The sequence below is a fragment of the Lonchura striata genome, chromosome Z (genome assembly GCF_046129695.1).
Source record: "Lonchura striata isolate bLonStr1 chromosome Z, bLonStr1.mat, whole genome shotgun sequence".
Taxonomy (NCBI): Eukaryota; Metazoa; Chordata; class Aves; order Passeriformes; family Estrildidae; genus Lonchura; species Lonchura striata.
In genome coordinates this window covers 804,105-817,000 of record NC_134642.1, presented here as the reverse complement: position 1 = coordinate 817,000, position 12,896 = coordinate 804,105, and the positions used below count along the sequence as shown (strand labels likewise).

Genomic DNA, 12,896 nt, shown 5'->3' with positions numbered 1-12,896 from the left:
AGTGTATTTACAGAACATCATCTAGGCTGAACAAACACAATAAAGAATAAGTCCATTGAAGTTACTGGAGAAGAACAGGTCAGGTCATTCCCCCCCGCCCCACTCTTTGTGGTAAGGGTCTCAGTCTCAGTCCTTGGGGAGAGGGTTCTTGATCTCCGTCACAGTGGTAGTGATGCAGATGAGGGGTCTTCAGTGAGAGACCACCAGAGTCACCCCAACAGTTCATTTGGCTTAAAGGTGGAGAGTGAAGCAGGAATTGCAGTAGGCCACTCGATGCTGGGGCTTCGCCAAGTCCTTGCCAACTCCTTGCCAAGTTCTTGCCAGGCCTCGTTGGAACAGCACGTAACGGTGCAGTGGCTGCACCTGCACTATTGTCTTCTCCAAGCTGGAACTGCAGAGGGGAAGGGAAATCCTGCTCGTGGCAATCGGCAGGAAAATGAGTGAGGGTCTTCAGATGGTCTCTTACACCTGGTCACCCGAACAACGGGGATGGAACTCATCGGGCAGCAATTAGCACCTCTGACATTTCCTGTGCCTCCCCACCCTGCGACTTGCTGCGGGTGGGATTTCAGGGAGAATTCCTCCTTGGAAAAAAGGTGGTGAGGCGCTGGCAGAGCTGGAATCCCCATTCCCTGGCAGGATTTAACTGCGCCCTGTGAGACTCTGTGCTGTTGGGGGCTTGCTCCAGCCCCAATTCCTGTGATTCCATAAGATTCTAGGAGTGTATTTTGGTAGTGAAATCACATTTGTGCACTTCCAGCTGCAGGCATGGAAACTTCCCAAACTTCCTGCTCGGGAAGGATCCTGGGACAGTCAGGAATTCCAATGGAGGGAGGCAAATTGAGAGCAGGGAGTCTGAAGAGCTCCGTTTGCCGAGCTCATAAATTTAACAATTATTATTGTGTTGCCCTTTTCCAGGAAAGGGTAAAGGAGATTTGTAGGAGCACTTAACACGTGTAAATCCCCACCTCTTTAAGGCAAAGCAACGAGCTAAATGGGGCTGTAAATATCCTCTCGCTGCAATTACAGCCAGGCTTTATCCTAAGGCCTGAGGGAGCAGGCCTTGTTCCAGAGCCTCCAAACCAGGAGTTTGTGAGGGACACGGGAGCACGGCATGGTTTGTGCTGCTCCCCCAAAAAGTGGGATCAGCTCCCGGGCTGCCACGCTTCATCCTCGTGCCAGGGTCAGAACCCACCTGCGGCTCCTCTTTCTTCTTCCCTGGGCCTTGGGCAGCGAGGCTGGCAGTGCCAGGGGAGCCCAGAGCCTTTCCCTGCAGATCCTGAGACTCCCAGGGGATTCCTGAGGATCCCAGAGCCTTTCCCTGCAGATCCTGAGACTCCCAGGGGATTCTTCAGGAGCCCAGAGCCTTTCCAGGCTGGACATCCCTGAGGAACCCAGAGCCTTTCCCTGCAGATCCTGAGACTCCCAGGGGATTCTTCAGGAGCCCAGAGCCTTTCCCTGCAGATCCTGAGACTCCCAGGGGATTCCTGAGGATCCCAGAGCCTTTCCCTGCAGATCCTGAGACTCCCAGGGGATTCCTGAGGATCCCAGAGCCTTTCCCTGCAGATCCTGAGACTCCCAGGGGATTCCTGAGGATCCCAGAGCCTTTCCCTGCAGATCCTGAGACTCCCAGGGGGTTCCTGAGGATCCCAGAGCCTTTCCCTGCAGATCCTGAGACTCCCAGGGGATTCCTGAGGATCCCAGAGCCTTTCCCTGCAGATCCTGAGACTCCCAGGGGATTCTTCAGGATCCCAGAGCCTTTCCCTGCAGATCCTGAGAATCCCAGGGGATTCCTGAGGAACCCAGAGCTATTCCCTGCAGATCCTGAGACTCCCAGGGGATTCCTGAGGATCCCAGAGCCTTTCCCTGCAGATCCTGAGACTCCCAGGGGATTCCTGAGGATCCCAGAGCCTTTCCCTGCAGATCCTGAGACTCCCAGGGGATTCCTGAGGATCCCAGAGCCTTTCCCTGCAGATCCTGGGGCTCCCAGGGGATTCCTGAGGATCCCAGAGCCTTTCCCTGCAGATCCTGGGGCTCCCAGGGTTTCCATCCCCTTTGCCCCCGGTGTCACTTGGGTGTTTTGGCTGGCACACAAAGGCCCTGGGCAGCCCCAAATCCTCGGTGCCAGCTCCCAGGGCCCTGCCTGGCTGCTCCTTTTAGGATTCCTGTCAGAGCTGCCAATTGAACTCCACTTGTACCAGGGCGCGAGGACGGAGAAATGAAAAAATCACATTTGGCACGTTTAATCAGATAATTATTTTTAAGGGAACGAGCAGGAATGTTAAATACATTTCCCCGGTTTTTTTTTGGTTTTTTTTTTCCCCATCTGTTGAGGCTGACGTGCAAGACTGGGGCTGGAGCAGCGAGGCACGTCTCCTGATGAATATTTCAGGATGAGCCGAGGTGCAGGACAGCTGGCTGCCACATGTGCCCCGCTGCTTGCACCTGCAGAGGCAGGAAAGGCGAACCGAGGGATGGGAATGCTCCTGCCCCTCCAGGGGTTTCCTTTAGGGATAGCATTCCTGGGAAATGGGCTCCTTTGTTCCCTGCTCCTTTCTCCTGTGTCCCTGTGAAGAGTTCATAAGAGCTTCTCTCCCTTCCAGAGGAGGATCCCTCATTCCCAGAGACCCCGAGGCAGGAGCGCTGAGTTTCCTGGGAAGCCGTGTGTTCCTAAGGATCTGTCCCGGCCTGGAATCCCCCATGGATTTAGGAAGCACCCAGGGTAAGCTGCTGAAAAAGCTGCTTTTCTCCAAGTTTTGAAGTTTGCTTTTCCCCCAGCCACAGGAACGAGTCCAAACCCCTGGACGTGGAACAGGCAACATCTCCCGTTGAATTTTTGCCGTTGCTATGGCGATTGATTAAATAAAATAAACCCCCCCCTCCACTTGTAAATTCCAAATCCTAATTGTACTGACAACAATCTAAATGTGGTTGGAACAGTGAGTCACACTCCAGATTCCGTGTCTCGAGCGGGGCTTCATTTCCATCTAACAAGGCAATTAACCGTAGCGCTGTTAATTCCGTGCCGTTTGATTAACAAAAACGTGCTGGGGAGCCTCAGCACCTCCGCGGCAGATCCCCGGCCCGGCCAGAGCCACACCCCTGGCTGCTATGCAGATGTGGCCAGCCCAAATTGGGCCATTAGCATACGGTATGCAGATGTGGTCATTAGCATACAGTATGCAGATGTGGCCAGCCCAAACCTGGACATTGGCATACGGTATGCAGATGTGGTCATTAGCATACAGTATGCAGATGTGGCCAGCCCAAACCCGGACATTGGCATACAGTATGCAGATGTGTCCATTAGCATGCAGTATGCAGATGTGGTCATTAGCATACAGTATGCAGATGTGGCCAGCCCAAACCCGGACATTGGCATACAGTATGCAGATGTGGCCAGCCCAGATTGGGACATTGGCATACGGTATGCAGATGTGGTCATTAGCATACAGTATGCAGATGTGGCCAGCCCAAACCTGGACATTGGCATACGGTATGCAGATGTGGTCATTAGCATACAGTATGCAGATGTGGTCATTAGCATACAGTATGCAGATGTGGCCAGCCCAGATTGGGACATTGGCATACAGTATGCAGATGTGGCCATTAGCATACAGTATGCAGATGTGGTCATTAGCATGCAGTATGCAGATGTGGCCATTAGCATACATTATGCAGATGTGGCCAGCCCTCAGTGCTCAGAGTCCCCTGCGCTGAGCTGTGGTGGCTCAGCCCAGCCTCGGCCAGGGCAGGAGGAACTTCTCCCACCTTCCTCCCACACAGATCCCACAGGATCCCGAGGAGCAGCTGCAGCCACCCAAAGCCTCTTCCCCAAAAACAATTTATTTCCCAGGCAGCAGGAGATGGAAGCCAGGCCAGAATTCCAGGTGGGAATTCCATCCCAGCAGCTCCCAGACGGGGACGGTGCTGAGGCAGCACCGGGATGTGACGCTGGGTCCCGTTCCCCTTTCCTTCCTCCTCCTCCTTCCTCCTGGAATTGATCTGCACTCTTTCTGGATGCAGATCTAGCTCCAGACAAATGGCATTTCCTCCTCAATCCCTATTCCCAAGCCTGTGGACAAACAGAGCTGAGTCCCTTGGAGGGCTGGACTTTGGGATTTGCCCCTGGGATGAGGGAAAAGCAGCTGGAGCTCTGCAGCCCCGGTGCCACGTGCCGAAGCTGTTTGCCTCTGAATATAGATTACATTTTTTTCCACGGCGAATAAACAAATGCATAAAGATGCATTATTTCATAAGCATAAAAAAACCCTGCTGCAACTATAGTGCTTTTCATTTGTTTTTATGATTACTTGTAATTAATTAGCATCAAAAGAAGATTATCAACATCGCTAAACCCCGAGATTGTACCGGGAAACGCAGCGATGATGGCGCTGCTTTATCTTTCTATTAAGGTGGGAAAAAAGGAAATTACCCTTTTTTTATTTCATTTTTTAACTCTGCCGAGATTGAAGTGTCAGCACAGCCTCAACGTGCACCAAAATGCACCAAAAAGAGAAATAATCTTCTCTAATTACAAGCTCTGCCGGGACCAGGCACATCAATATTTAAGGCAGTTGAAATTGTTATTAAAGTTAGGTTTCCAAAAACCTTTTTCCAAGCCACGTTTACATTTTATCCAGCAATTTCTGAGATCTCTGCTCGTGCAGCTCATCAGAGCCTTGAGAGCCATAGAGCAGAGGCTTTTCCAGGGGAGCTGGAGGCTTTGGCTGGGTTCTCAGTGCCCAGCCCCAGCCCTTGCCCTGCCCTGGGCACCCAAATCCCACAGACGAGGATCTTCTCACCCTCACCCTCCTCTCCTGGCAGATCTGCACCCAGCTCATGCAGAGGGCTCTGAGGAGAGCAGGGAATGCCTCCTCCTGTGTCTGCTGCCTCAGGAGCAGGACAGAACCTGGCATCCCAGACACTCCTTTCCCTTCCCGAGCAGCCCTTTTCCCGGGAAATGCCACATCCCGGTGCCGCCTCATTTAATGAATGATTCATTAATGAAGGGCCAAATTGACGGGCACGGGGGGGTCCCTCCCATCCTCGCATGAAATATTAACGCAGCTCTCGTGCTCAGCACCAGGCTGCACCCATTAGCTGGTGTTTGCATATGCATGAGGGCTCATAAATGTTGAAGGAGGCAGAGAGGAGCCCGCGGCAGCAGGCGGGCGGAGCCAAGGTGCGTTTACAGCCCTGAAAAGGGTTGGCTTGATGGGGCAAACCAGCCAGACGCTGATCCCAGGAAACGAGTGGCAGCCGTGGAAACTGAGGCAGCCACTGTGCCGACCTGGTTAAAGTCCCTGCTGGCAGAGAGATGCTCATTATTTACCTCGGGCCTATCGATAATCAACTGCTAAATGAATGTTATTAAAGAACATTTTCCTGCCTGTTAAGCGTAGCCAAAGCAGGACAGCGATTCCTTGGCAAGACAATAAAAGTTCCCTTTCTGCTTACTGGATGTTTTCCCCTCCGCAGAGCAGAAATCACATTTTGTGTGAAGTGCTCATCCTTGCTCTGGCAGTTATTTGAATCTCTGCTAGTTGATATATAAATGCTTTTTATTGATTTGTATTGTGCAGCGCCGGGAATTGAATCCAGCGCCGGAGCGAGGCGGCTGAGAGGAGCAGCTGAGGGGACATCAGCATCTTCCTCAGGTAAAGGCGCCTGCAAACGGGACTCACCTTGCTCAGCAGCTCCAGGAGCTCAGACCGTGCATTCCACTCCCCATTTCCCCATTTCTCCAGGAAAAGCCAGGGGTTGAGCCGTGCTTTGCCTTCCCACGGGGCATTTGCTGCTGGAGGGGCTCAGGGCTACCTGCCCTGGGTGATGGACCCGTCTCTGGAAGGGAGGAGTGGCCCACATGGAGGTTTGGGACTTTGTTTGCTCCCTGGCACCGGCAGCAGGACAGGCACTGCACACACTCCCCGTGTCCTCCTCCTTGGGGCTGACCTGTGCCTCTTCCAGGCTTCTCCCAGCCCCTGGGCCGGGGAGATTCTCCTCTGGCTCTTCTCTCTGGGACCTGCTCCGCCGGGCTGGAGACAAACAGGCCAAGGTGGGATTGCTGCAGGATAGGGCTCACAGCACAGCAAAGCTTCACACCCGAAAATCACCCGGCAAAGGCCACATTGTTTCCCTGCTGGGAATGTGTTCCCACTCCAGGTAATGCGCTGCTCATTACACAATTACCTCAAGTGCTTCACAATGCATTAATTGCTGCTTGATTTAAACATTCCCCCATCCAGGAGCCCACCTCTGTCAGTGTGACAAATGGCAAGGAGGCAGCGGGGAAGCTGCAGGTTCCTCGGGCCCTCAGTGAGACCCCTGGCATCAGCTGTGGGATGATGCCCCGGGGCACAGCTGATCCTTTTGGCACTCACAGTACCAGGCACAGGCTCGCAGGGTCACTTTAGGCTGGAAAAGGCCTCCGAGGTCCTCGTCCAGCTCAGGGCATTGTGTCATGCCCTGGCACCGTGGTATCATTTCAGCATTATTTATAAATACCAAAACAAAGGCATGGGCAGGAGCTCGGAGGTCACGGCGGATTCTCCGTTCAGCGGGGACAGGATTTTGCCCGAGGTGCCTGCAGATGTTCCGGGATGCCCCAAGGCCCTGCGGATCACCGGGAGGAGCTCCACTCATCCCTGCAGAGCTTCCTTCTGCCTCTGTCCCATGGAGCTTCCAGTGGTGCTGCTGGCAGGGACCATCAGTGAGATCTCCTCCAAAGCCGTTGGGAGCAGCGCTCCTCTCCCCAAGATGGGAACCAGCAGGTTTAAAATAATAATAAATTAAGGCGGGGCCTTAAATTACCAGAGCTTGAGGAGCTGGCACCGGGAATTCTCCCATCCAGACTTTATATAATAGGGCAGCTATTAATCAGGAGTGGAGGTCTGCAAATATTTGCCTGTTTCCATAGCGATGGGGAGCCCACACACACAATAAATACCTTTTCCCACATGCGTTATCATCGCTGCCTAATCATATAATCACCAAGCCACGGCTCAGGCGGGGCTGGGAGGAGAATAAACACCATTAATTAGCAGATTTATAAACCAGAGGAGGAGGAGGAGGTGGCAAACGAGGAGCGGAGCGGAAAATGCGCTTCGGAGCAGGTTCGGGCCTTTCTCGTTTCTCCGGGAAACTTGGCAAACTCTTAATTAGCTCACCAAATCCTCTCCGTCTTCTTCCAAAAATAAAACTCCTGACAAGCGTTCGAACCCACCAAACCCACATTTCAGTACAAATAGAAAGCCACGGCGGGGAAGTGTCGGAGGCATTGCTTGGAAGGAAGGGAAGTGAGATTTTGGCATCGCTCGGGAAACGCGGCAGAGCTGGTTCCATTGTCTGGAGCTTTGTGACAGAGCAGGGAGCACCACTCAGCCAGCCAGCAGCTGGGGGGTGTGCGGGCAGGGGCTGAGCCAGCCCCTCCTGCAGCTCCAAACCCCCAGCCAGGGTGGCACGGCCGGCCCGCTCCATCCCGGAACGCAGCACCCGCACCCAGAGGGGCTCCTGGCGTTAAATCGGGTGCTGTTCCTTCCCCATTCCCTTCTAAAGCCAAATGGAATTCCGTGAGCAAAGCAGCAAAGTGTGAGCAGTTGCTTTGCTTTCCAAGGGCCAGGATTGAGCCCTGATTTCCAGGTATGAAAGCACCTCTGGCTGCTCCTGCTGCCAGGGTGAAGGAGCCATTCCCAGGAACATGGAATAAAGCGTCCCATGGTTTGTGCCAGGCTGGGAAGTTTGTGGACTAAAGCATCCCATGGTTTGTGCCAGGCTGGGAAGTTTGTGGACTAAAGCATCCCATGGTTTGTGCCAGGCTGGGAAGTTTGTGGTGCCAGGGTGAAGGAGCCATTCCCAGGAACATGGAATAAAGCATCCCATGGTTTGTGGTGCCAGGGTGAAGGAGCCATCCCCAGCATCATGGAATAAAGCGTCCCATGGTTTGTGCCAGGCTGGGAAGTTTGTGGACTAAAGCGTCCCATGGTTTGTGCCAGGCTGGGAAGTTTGTGGACTAAACCATCCCATGGTTTGTGCCAGGCTGGGAAGTTTGTGGAATAAAGCATCCCATGGTTTGTGCCAGGCTGGGAAGTTTGTGGTGCCAGGGTGAAGGAGCCATTCCCAGGAACATGGAATAAAGCGTCCCATGGTTTGTGCCAGGCTGGGAAGTTTGTGGAATAAAGCATCCCATGGTTTGTGCCAGGCTGGGAAGTTTGTGGAATAAAGCATCCCATGGTTTGTGCCAGGCTGGGGAATTTGTGGTGCCAGGGTGAAGGAGCCATCCCCAGGAGGATGGAATAAAGCGTCCCATGGTTTGTGCCAGGCTGGGAAGTTTGTGCTGCCAGGGTGAAAGAGCCATTCCCAGGAACATGGAATAAAGCATCCCATGGTTTGTGCCAGGCTGGGAAGTTTGTGGACTAAAGCATCCCATGGTTTGTGCCAGGCTGGGAAGTTTGTGGTGCCAGGGTGAAGGGAACATCCCCAGGGAACATGGAAAAAAGCATCCCATGGTTTGTGCCAGGCTGGGAAGTTTGTGGACTAAAGCATCCCATGGTTTGTGCCAGGCTGGGAAGTTTGTGCTGCCAGGGTGAAGGAGCCATCCCCAGGATCATGGAATAAAGCATCCCATGGTTTGTGCCAGGCTGGGAAGTTTGTGGTGCCAGGGTGAAGGAGCCATCCCCAGGATCATGGAATAAAGCATCCCATGGTTTGTGCCAGGCTGGGAAGTTTGTGGTGCCAGGGTGAAGGAGCCATCCCCAGGATCATGGAATAAAGCATCCCATGGTTTGTGCCAGGCTGGGAAGTTTGTGCTGCCAGGGTGAAGGTGCTGCTGCGGTGCCAGCCGGGCACCCCGAGCCCGGCCGTGCCCCGGGCGCGGCTCAGGGCGGATTTTGGGAATTTTGGGAATTTTGGGACGGCCCCGCCGCCTGGCAGAGGCGTGGCCACGCCCCGTCCCCGCTGACATCTGAGTAATGTGCATTTCGGCGGCGTGACAAGCTCATTATGGAGCATAATTGCGACGCAATCTCCTGGTAAACACTGGGTTAAACCCCCTGGAAGATGCTTGTTCCTCTCGTTATTAATTAGCACGTGTCCACTCCGCCAGATCCGGAGCCCAAACTTCATTTGTTATGTTCAGCCAAATGCATGAGTAGCTTTGGAGTAATTATTTTCCAACATCATCTAATACCTCTCTGCACATCAATTAAAAATCCTCTTAACAAGGAACTGCATTTTGTTTGAGATCAAATGCCTCGTCCAAAGCTGTATCAATCATGTAGAGCTAATTAGTGGGTCTGCTTTATATCATTTGTTTTACTTTATTATTCTATTATACACTTCCTAATGAAACCAATTGAACGATTTTGAAATCTTTGTTCAATTAATTGAAGGCTTAAAGGCCAGCTCCCTTTTTTTTTGGAGCTTTAAAAAGCGCGGACGCGCGGGGAAGGAAAATTCCCTGCGTGTTCTCCATCTATTTCTTCTCTGGGGTTTTAAGGTTTCGCCACCGTTTCGATGTCACTCGAAGCCACCTCATGGCTCAGCAGCCCCTGGAGCTCCTCAGGGTGCTGGGAAGGGGTGCAGAGCTCCTCAGGGTGCTGGGAAGGGCTCAGAGCTCCTCAGGGTGCTGGGAAGGGGTGCAGAGCTCCTCAGGGTGCTGGGAAGGGCTCAGAGCTCCTCAGGGTGCTGGGAAGGGGTGCAGAGCTCCTCAGGGTGCTGGGAAGGGCTCAGAGCTCCTCAGGGTGCTGGGAAGGGCTCAGAGCTCCTCAGGGTGCTGGGAAGGGCTCAGAGCTCCTCAAGGAACTGGGAAGGGGTGCAGAGCTCCTCAGGGTGCTGGGAATTGCTCAGAGCTCCTCAGGGTGCTGGGAAGGGCTCAGAGCTCCTCAGGGTGCTGGGAATTGCTCAGAGCTCCTCAGGGTGCTGGGAAGGGCTCAGAGCTCCTCAGGGTGCTGGGAAGGGCTCAGAGCTCCTCAAGGATCTGGGAAGGGCTCAGAGCTCCTCAGGGTGCTGGGAAGGGCTCAGAGCTCCTCAGGGTGCTGGGAAGGGCTCAGAGCTCCTCAGGGTGCTGGGAAGGGCTCAGAGCTCCTCAGGGTGCTGGGAAGGGCTCAGAGCTCCTCAGGGTGCTGGGAAGGGCTCAGAGCTCCTCAGGGTGCTGGGAAGGGCTCAGAGCTCCTCAGGGTGCTGGGAAGGGCTCAGAGCTCCTCAGGGTGCTGGGAAGGGCTCAGAGCTCCTCAGGGTGCTGGGAAGGGCTCAGAGCTCCTCAGGGTGCTGGGAAGGGCTCAGAGCTCCTCAGGGTGCTGGGAAGGGCTCAGAGCTCCTCAGGGTGCTGGGAAGGGCTCAGAGCTCCTCAAGGATCTGGGAAGGGCTCAGAGCTCCTCAGGGTGCTGGGAAGGGCTCAGAGCTCCTCAGGGTGCTGGGAAGGGCTCAGAGCTCCTCAGGGTGCTGGGAAGGGCTCAGAGCTCCTCAGGGTGCTGGGAAGGGCTCAGAGCTCCTCAGGGTGCTGGGAAGGGCTCAGAGCTCCTCAGGGTGCTGGGAAGGGCTCAGAGCTCCTCAGGGTGCTGGGAAGGGCTCAGAGCTCCTCAGGGTGCTGGGAAGGGCTCAGAGCTCCTCAAGGACCAGGAGGGGCTTGGAGGACCCAGGGACAGGAGCAGGGTGGAACCAGCAGGAACCTCCTCACAGAAAATGGAAGTCAGCAGCTGGAAGTGCCCGGGGAGGGTTGGAGCTCGCCAGCATTCCCGGGGCATTCAGCGTGGCATCGATGCCCCCGAGAGCCCCTGGCAGAGGAGCAGGAGCTCCGTGTGCAGCCAGGTTGCCCGAGCAGCCCCTTTTGCAAGGCACCATGAACGCTTCTCAGCTAAATCAAACTGACAAAGCAGCAGATGCTGAGGGGCTGGCAGCAAATGGACCACGTTTCCTTTTTCATACGGAGAAGGAGGGGTAAAAATAAGAATTGACTTTCGCATGCCGGCACATTGCTCGGGAGGAAATCAAGGGATATTATAGAAGCATTGGAGCAGAGGGAATTCAGATTTTGACCTCTCTCGAAATCCGGGGTCCCTCGGTGACCCCCCTGCCTCGGGGGGTCTCGCTCAGGAGGGAAAAGGCAGCGGAGGAGCAGCAGGATGTGACCTCTGCCTCCTCATTTTCCCCCAGAATGTGGGGACGAGGGGACAGCCCTGTCTCCTCACGGGGGTTTTAGGGACAGCAGCTTGAAGAACCCGGAGAAAGGGAGGTAGGATCCCCTCCCTCTCCCTGGCCACGCAACCTGGGATCCTCTCCTTCCCCTCGGCCATCTGGAAATTCATTTGGAGCAAAGTGTAAAGGGAGAACATTTTCGTGCTCGAACCCTGTCCCGTTATTTAATTGAGTCCTACAAAGAGCGGGGAGCGCGGAGACAGATGCTGGAGAGAGCTCGAGAGGCAGCGAGGACATTGTTCTGCTCCTCTGAAAAGCCAATTATTTTCCTTCAAGTCCTTTAGTTTCAGGGGTTGCTGCAGTAGTTGCAGGGATAAAAGTGGGAGCCTTTCATCTGGAGGATTCGAGTGCCAGTCCTCCAGGCAGACCAAAGCCACATGGAGTGGGTTGGCTTCTTTTCCTCCTTAATGCATTATTCTGGAATTGGGATTATTAAACATTACTGAATGGAGAATTTACATTTGAAGCATTGACGGCTGATTAATTTTTTTTTTTTTTTAACAAGGAAAAAAAAAAAATCACTCGTCATCAAAAATATAAATGAAACCTTTTAAGGGAATCTCCAAGGAAAAACACAATGGTTGCTGTTTTCCCTGACTCTGGGGCTCCTTTCTGGAATTCTGCATTAAGGGGGAATTTCCGTTGATCTGCCAAATAAAATCCAGACTTTAGTCCATGAAATCAGGAAGCTGGGGGGTGTGTCCCACGAATCTCTCCCAGCAGGTGCCAAGGAGCTCCTGCACATCTGCAATTGCCCATCTCCTTGGCACTGTCCAGCGCTGACCTGGAACGGGGCTCCAGCCTCGGGCACATCTGTACCCAGCAGTGCCCATCAGTGCCCATCTGTACCCATCCGTACCCTTTAATACCCATCCCTACCCATCCATAGCTATCCATACCCATCCGTACCCGTCTGTACCCATCAGTGCCCATCTGTACCCTTCCATACCCATCCATACCCATCAGTGCCCATCTGTACCCATCCATACCCATCCCTACCCATCCATAGCTATCCATACCCATCCATACCCATCTGTACCCATCCCTACCCATCCATACCTGTCTGTACCCATCTGTACCCATCTGTACCCATCCATAGCTATCCATACCCATCCATGTCCATCCATACCCATCTGTACCCATCCATACCCATCCAAATCCATCCATACCCATCCATACCCATCAGTGCCCATCTGTACCCATCCGTACCCATCCATACCTATCTGTACCTATCCATACCCATCCAAATCCATCCATACCCATCCATGTCCATCTGTACCCATCCATACCCATCCATACCCAGCCGTACCCATCCAAATCCATCCATACCCATCCCTACCCATGCACACTGCCAGGCAAACTTCACAACAGCACTAGGGATGACTACACAAATGCAGACAGCAGCCAGACTGGGCGAGGTGGTTTATGAAGCAGTCATGTCCCAGCTGGGCTTTGCTGTTCCGTTGTGCCCGTTGCCCCGGGATGGCAGCGGCGGGCACAGGGTGTTCCTGGGCTTTGCTGTTCCATTCCCTTGTGCCCGTTGGGATGGCAGCAGCGGGCACGGGGCGTTCCTGGGCTTTGCTGTTCCATTCCCTTGTGCCCGTTGGGATGGCAGCAGCGGGCACGGGGCGTTCCTGGGTTTCACTGTTCCATTCCCTTGTGCCCGTTGGGATGGCAGCACCGGGCACGGGGCGTTCCTGGGT

The 12,896-nt window shown here is 54.0% G+C and overlaps 1 long non-coding RNA gene across 1 annotated transcript in view; it reads left to right on the top strand.

The window, feature by feature from the left end:
- The window catches only part of LOC110481843 (uncharacterized), a 48,286-nt gene that overhangs the window by 16,992 nt on the left and 18,398 nt on the right, over positions 1-12,896 (top strand). Inside the window, exons 4-5 of the long non-coding RNA XR_002467327.3 lie at positions 2,604-2,722; positions 5,586-5,660. This is a non-coding gene — a long non-coding RNA (uncharacterized LOC110481843). The remainder of the gene's footprint in view (positions 1-2,603; positions 2,723-5,585; positions 5,661-12,896) is intronic.